This window comes from Glarea lozoyensis, assembly GCF_000409485.1.
Source record: "Glarea lozoyensis ATCC 20868 chromosome Unknown GLAREA14, whole genome shotgun sequence".
In the NCBI taxonomy this organism is placed as follows: domain Eukaryota; kingdom Fungi; phylum Ascomycota; class Leotiomycetes; order Helotiales; family Helotiaceae; genus Glarea; species Glarea lozoyensis.
The window spans coordinates 1,743,401-1,750,829 of NW_007360988.1; positions in this window are offsets into that span (position 1 = coordinate 1,743,401).

The following is a 7,429-nucleotide window of genomic DNA, read 5'->3' on the forward strand; positions in this document are numbered from 1 at the left end:
AGCGATTATTCTTTAGAACTACCTCGTAATTAGCTATAAAGTAATAGTTAGATCTATACTATAAATAAAGGTTATTATTACGTTATCTTATTCTTTCTTCTTTATTATACTAAGGTTCTTTAGATCTCTAGTTATACTATTTACCTTTCTTATATCGAGTACTAAATACTTTAGCTAGGACTTCTTAGTCAATATCTATTAGTTCGCTATACTTAGATTACTTCTTAAAGAAACTCGCTTATATCTTCTAGTAAAAATAGTAAGACTTTAAGTCCTTAACTATTTATATATTCTCCTAGATATTACTTAGTACCCTATAGTATTATTAGTAACTAAGTAGTTCGACAATAGTTACTATCTAGTCTAAGAGCTTACTATTAGGCGACGTTCTTAGAAGATTTTTCTTAACTACGTCCTTCTATCTTTAACTACTAGCTTCTAGAATCTATTAGTTTATCTAGGTAATATATTCTTAGAGTAGTATAAAACCTTACTTTATACGTTTAAGGGCTTTATCTACCTTTATAGCTTAGTATTTATCTTTAAAAGCTAAGTTTAGTTAGTTAAAGAGTCTATTAACTATAAACTCTAGACTTCTCTTAGTATAGTTAATCTATAGATAGATTACTTATACTACTTTACCTATTAGACGACTAAACCTATACTAGACTTAGTATTCTAGGTCTCTAATTATAGCCCTATTAATTATAAGTTTTACTTTAAGCTTACTCGCCTATTAAGTATATAGAGTCTTATCTTCGCTATTAAACTTCTCTATATCTAGTAAGCTAGCCTTCGGCTTTCTAGCTTTCTATACCTCTATAGAAGGAGAAGTAGGTTATTAATTAAATATCGTAACTAGAGAGAGAGGTATAGCTAAAATCTATAGCTAGAGTCTAGCTAGAGCTTCTAAGATATTCTTTATCTAGGTATCGAGTCGTTAAGCCGTAGTAATCTAGGCTTACTCTACGGCTTATTATACTTATTCTATACTTACGACCTAGGCCGCTAGCTCTTTAATCCGACTCTTACTCGACTAGTTACTCGCTACTAGTTAATTAAAGATAGTTTAAATATTATCCTCTATAAGTAATAGTACTACTAGTCTTCTTAAAGAGTATTCTTCTACGTTATCTCTTATATCGTATATTCTTCTATCTATTACTTCTTTATTACTATTATAGTAACTATCTATAAATCTATAAAAACTCTCTAATAAGCTCTCTAATATTTACTACTATAAAGTCTTTTCTTCTATTATCTAAGATTCTTAGGTAAGTAAATAACTTTTAAGTAAAAACTCTAATTCTACTAAATTTACTATATAATCTCGACAACTTTATAGTTTAGGGTTTTCTTACTCTATTTATATTCTAAGTCGTATACTAGCTACCTAAATATTATACTATTATCTAATAGATCGATTAAGCTCTTTACTTAATCGTTGTCGTCGAGCGTAAGGTACTATTGTAGTTTCTACGTTCCTAGTTTAGGCGTTCTTAAACTTATATACTATTATACGTCCTCTAATCGTAAGATAAGAGAGAGTAATTATATTGTTACGGGCTAAGCCTTTAGTTAAAGTAGTAGAGTCGTTTATAATAGTTTATAATTACTAAGGAAGAAAGAGAGTTAGAGCTATAGCTCCTTATATATAGGCAAGGTAAGCGAGGTAAGTTACGTATATATACGTAACTCTAGCGTAGGCTATACTAAGTACTACTTTTAGGTCTAACCTATTATATCTATAGTATATTCGAATTAGCTAAGACCTCTCTAGTAATTATTCTCTAAACAAGAGCGTTTAAAATCTTATATAGTAAATCTAGAGGCGTAGCCTCTTTCTTAAAGATATCTAAATACCTCTCTATCTTTTATACTATCTATAGCTCTAACTTAAGTATCTTCTCAGTTTACTCTTTATCTAGATCTATTTCCTCTACCTCTTTATTATTAGTTACCTTCTCTACTCTTAGAGTATATAGATTACCGACTCTAGAAACTCTTAAGACTACGAGCTTCTTTTCTTTATTAACTCTATCTCTTAATACTTTCTTTAGGTTCTTCTATTTTTTCTTATTAATTTCCTTATCTCGAGCTACTATATATATAGAAACTAACCTAAAATTATATTTCTCTAGATCGGAATTATCTAACTCTATTACTTTTACCGCGTTAATACTTATCTTATATATTAGGTCTCTATTTCGATTAACTAACCCCTTTATACCTAGGTTCTTTAATATCTCCGTAGACTATAGTAAGTTCTATACCGGTTAGAAGTTATTAGCCTAAGTTTATCTCTATATATTTTCTAGGTTTTAAATATTCTAAAAGAACTAAATAGCCGCTAGTATTTATTAAATAGTATCTATTTCTACTTTATTCTTAAGTATCTAAAGTTATTTTCCTCTATCTCTAGCCCTACTAAGGTATACCTTACCTTTATATTTATATACTAGCCCTCTCTTAATATCTATTCTAAACTCTACGTACTCTCTACGTATATAATCTATTACTAAGTAATACTAATAATAGCTACTCTAACTAATTCTAACTATATTAATATTAACTACGCCTATTTCTTATATATTCGAATATAGAGCCTACGACCTAAGTAGTCTATAGTTCTAATTCTAAGTTAGATAGACCTCGTTCTAATTTATACCTCTAGCCGAGTTAAACTATTATTAACCTAACTAAATACTAAACTTAAAACTATCTTTTAAAAGACTTCGACTAATTTATTAACCTTCTTATTAAGTACCTTAGTTATATAGCTTACCTTTAATAGTACTTCTATCTTAACCTTAAAAGACTTATTTATCTTCTCTTCTCTTAGTTAGCTAATAATATTCTCTATACTAAGTATAGTCTCTATATTATTAGAAAACTTCTTAATATTCTTCTTAGCGTTTATAAGGCTTATAGTAGTCTTAACTAGCTTATTAAAGATAATCTTCTTAGAGTAGTTAGAGAATACCTTATTCTTACTAATTACTTTTACTCTTAATAGCTTAGAAAGACTCTATAAAAACTAATAACTCTTAGTATATTTCTCGATTATATATTTATTCTTTAAAATCTCTAAGATTCTTACAAATTACCTAATATAGACTATTATATCTGGTTCTATCTACCGCTTCTTATTCTTTAGCTTTTCTAAGAATATAATTAAGTTTATAATCTATATAGTATTATAATCCTTAAACTCGTACTTTATATCTCTCTTTAATTTCTTCTAATTCTTCGAAATATAGTCTAGTAGACTTTAAATTATTTAACTATACTTAAGATTATAGTAGTAGTTAATTCGGTTAAGCTTATTCTAGTCTATTTAGCTATTATCGTCGAAGAGGTCTTTATACTAATTAAGAAAGGTAGTAATATTTATACTATTAAAAATATAGAATCTATCCGCCTCTAGTTAAGGTATTAGTAATACTATACGTAAAATTAGCGTAACTATTATAGTAGGAGCTATTACTAATAGGCCTCCTATATTAGATATATTTACTATATAAACCCTAACCTTAGAGATAGATATTATTAGTATTAGCGAAGGTAGTAATAGTAAGGCGTTAGAGGTAATATTATTTAGTCTCTCGATTTTCTTATATAAATTACTTATTAGGTTTATACTTATAAAGTTTTAAAAGATTTTATTTAAACTTAAGATTAGTACTAGTAATAAGTTTAGAAGAAGTAAACTAGTTTATTAAATTAAAGTTATTTCTAATTCTCTAAAGTCTATAATAGTACTAGACTTATATTTAGACGACGGCTAGCTATATATACTCTTACTATTCTCTTCTAACTAAACCTCTAGATAATCTAAAATACCCCGAGATTACCTCTTACGTCTAGTATTAGTAGATTAAGCTATTTTAGAATCTATTCTTTCTCGATTTAGTTATATTAAAATAAGTCCTTACTACTCCTTACCCGCTTAACCTTACTAGTTCTTAAGCTACTTAAAGCTAGATTATTTAGAGTTAAACGAGTCTTACTATTCTTAAACCCTCTTTTCTTAACTTTAAATTAAGAGGTTAATTAATAGATAACTATAAAATTCTTTACTTATAAAACTTCGTAACTTCTTAATATAATAATTAAGTAAGTATTACTAAAGTGTTCTCTATATAGGTTATATCACGTAGTATATAGGTAGGGTAGAGGTTTAGTATATTAAAATAAGTCTAACTCCTTAGATTTAGGACAGCTAAGTGTAACGATTTAGTTCTACTCGGGGTAGACTAGAGTTATCGTAAGGTTAGTTAGTATATTAAGAAGTAGGCGTAAGATTATTACTTATAGATTTAGAGATCTATTCGTTATAATAAGAGTAAGTTATATAGATAATATACTATTACTATAATAAGTTAAGTACGAAGCTTCTATCTAAGGAAATTATAATTATTATATAGAACTTTTCTTCTCTAGAGTTCGCCGGTTTACTAGTCGAACTAGCGAACTTTCCTAATTACGTGACGGGGCCTAAAACTAGAGTCTACCCGCTAACTTAATTATAACTAATATTAACCGAATTAAACTACTAGATAGCGGTCCTAGAAACTACTTAATTCCCGTAACCTCGCCTAATTCTAGGACCTTCGATCTTAAGAGTATTATAACGCCGAGGCCGACGCTACTTATAATACTATTCTCTATTTAGACTAGCGGGTTTATACGCTTAAGTATAACTAAGAAATACGTCGGTTAAAGGCTATAGACTTCTCTTTCTTCTAATATATTACCCGACTATATAATAAAACGTTCTAATATTGTAGCCTTTAGTAAATAAATTAACCTAACTAGAAAGAAGATAGCGCCTTACTCTTACTATAAAAAGGCGAGAAAAGATTATATAGTCTCTTAAGACCTAAAATATAGTTATTATAGTATCTATACGTCTTCTAGTAAATCCTATAATATATAGGAGGCGAATAGAATACCCTTAGTTCGCGACTAAGAGAGTATCGACTCTTAAATTAAGAAGCTAGATACTACTAAGAACGAGGTAATAGCGAAGATTCTTCGCTATAAGAAATAATACTAGTTTCTATATAAGCGAAAATAGAAGATAATTATAGCTAGACTTAACTCGCTAGACGAGTTAGACGAGTTAGAGAAGAAAGAGTAGAAGAAAGAAGAGAAGAAGAGAGAGAAGGAGAAGAGGAAAGTAGAAGTAGAATAACTACTAGTCTACTCTACTCTACCCGACGACTTCTCTACTTATAATTCGTCGCTATTTAATCTAAACTTCGATCCTAGGTCTTTCTAGGAGGCCCTAGATACTAGTAGTAGAACTTCTTAAGCTACCTAGAGTAGTTAAGGTTATTTATTAGTTTTTATATATTTTCTAATTATAGGTAGTTCTTCTATTTTATTAGATAATATAGTTTTCCTTTAATAAGTTTATAGTCTAAGATTTTCTCGACTTTATACTCGGTATTAGGGTTTACTAGTTCTATTTCTATAACTAGAGCTAATAATACTTCTAGTAGTACTAGTTCGAGAAGAGATATATAGAATACTAGAAAGATATTTATACTCTTTAGTAGAGCTAGTTTATAATTTAAAGATCCTTTATACGCTTTAATTTTAAATAGTCTTAGTTTCTTATTATCTAGTTTATCGCTTAGTTATTTTATTTAGATATTTTATCTAACTAAATAAACTCTATCCCTCTCTCTTAGCGTAGGCTTCTAACTACGTTTCTTATTATAGTAGAATATATTTCGTTCTAAGATAAACTTAAGTTCTTTAATAAGTTATTTATAAAGAGAGGAAAGGTCGTTAACGAGGACCTTTTCTACCTAACTATCGATAGACGTATTATAAGGTTCTTAGAATACTATTTTCTTATAACTAAAGTTAGCTTTAAATAGCGATACTTATATTGTCTCTATAGCTATACTATTATACGAGAACTAGGCTATTAGTAATAAGGCGACCTAATTATCTTACCTATAGTTTACGTAATACCTTAAGTAAGCTTTAACTACTTAGTTTATTCTTTTATTATCTCTATTTATTTATAGATAGAATAATATCGATAACTTTCGCTTTATTTCTATATAGATAGTTACGGCCGTCTAGAATTTAGATATAAATAACTTATCTCGGTCCGAGACTATTTCTTCTAGAGTACTATAGCCTATAACTATATATTATATAAAAGTATATACTAGTTCCTTAGCCGTACTTAACTTCTTATATAGTATTAGAATTATATACTTAGTAAGTCTTTTTATTATAACTAGAATCGCGTTATATTTAACTTCTATTATTAGATCTCTTAATAGTAGAAGTTTAATAATAAAGTCTTATAATACTATTTTCTATAGTTTCTTCGAGATAGGTATTCGCCCTATAAGTCTATAAGGTATATAGTATATAGACTTATTCTAAATATAGATATTATACTTAGTTACTACTTTCTTAACTAGAGTTTATAGCTTATCGATATAGTATTACTACTAAATTCTCTAGAAGGTTCTCCTAATTTCTTAATAATTATATTCTAAGGCTTTATAGAATTTCTAGATAAATTCTAAAGTATATAAGCTTAGTACTTTAAGTTTTCTATCTTTATATAGCGAGTTTCTCTTAGAAACTACTAGTACCTTATTCTAGGTAGTTATAATATTATTATACTATAGGCCTCGAATTTTAGTAAGGGCGGTAATTACCTTAGAGTTAAAGATAAGATTTCTATTCTTATCTTCTTTAAGAATAGTTTACTTCTTATAGGTCTTATCTTCTTTATATTCTAGTTAACGGCTTAAAGCGTTAGCTTAAGAATTATCTATTTCTTTTATATATTTAATTATAATATCGAAATAGGCGAGTTCTTTAGCCTACTATACTATTTGTCGGTTATCTGATTTCTTTATTATTAAGAACGTTTATAGGTTCTTATAGTCTATAAGAATAATAATAGAGAATTTAGCTCCTTAAAGATAAATCTTCTAATATCTTAGTACTTTAACTATAGCTATAAGTTTCTTCTTATAAATATTATAGTTTTATTTAGCTAGTAAGTATTTTTTAAAGTAATATATAATAAAGTATATCTTTCTATTCTTATCTAGTTATAAGTAAATAGTATCTATAGTAGTATCTAAAGTATTAGTCTCGACTATACTTAGTTTATTAATACTAAAACTCCTAATAACTAGCTCCTTAGTAAACTAGTCTTTTAATTCTTATATAGCCGCTCTCTCCTTTTCTCCTATAAAGAAAGGTACGTCTTTTCGAGTAAGATTAGTAAGCGGTCCTATAATTTTTAAATATTCTTCTATAAATTGTCGGTAGAAGTTTCTAAAGCCGAGGAACGACTAGATATTCTTAATATTTTCTAATTCTAGCTAGTTCTTTATTTATTAGATCTTCTCTAAGTCGATATTTATTTTTTCTAGTTTAA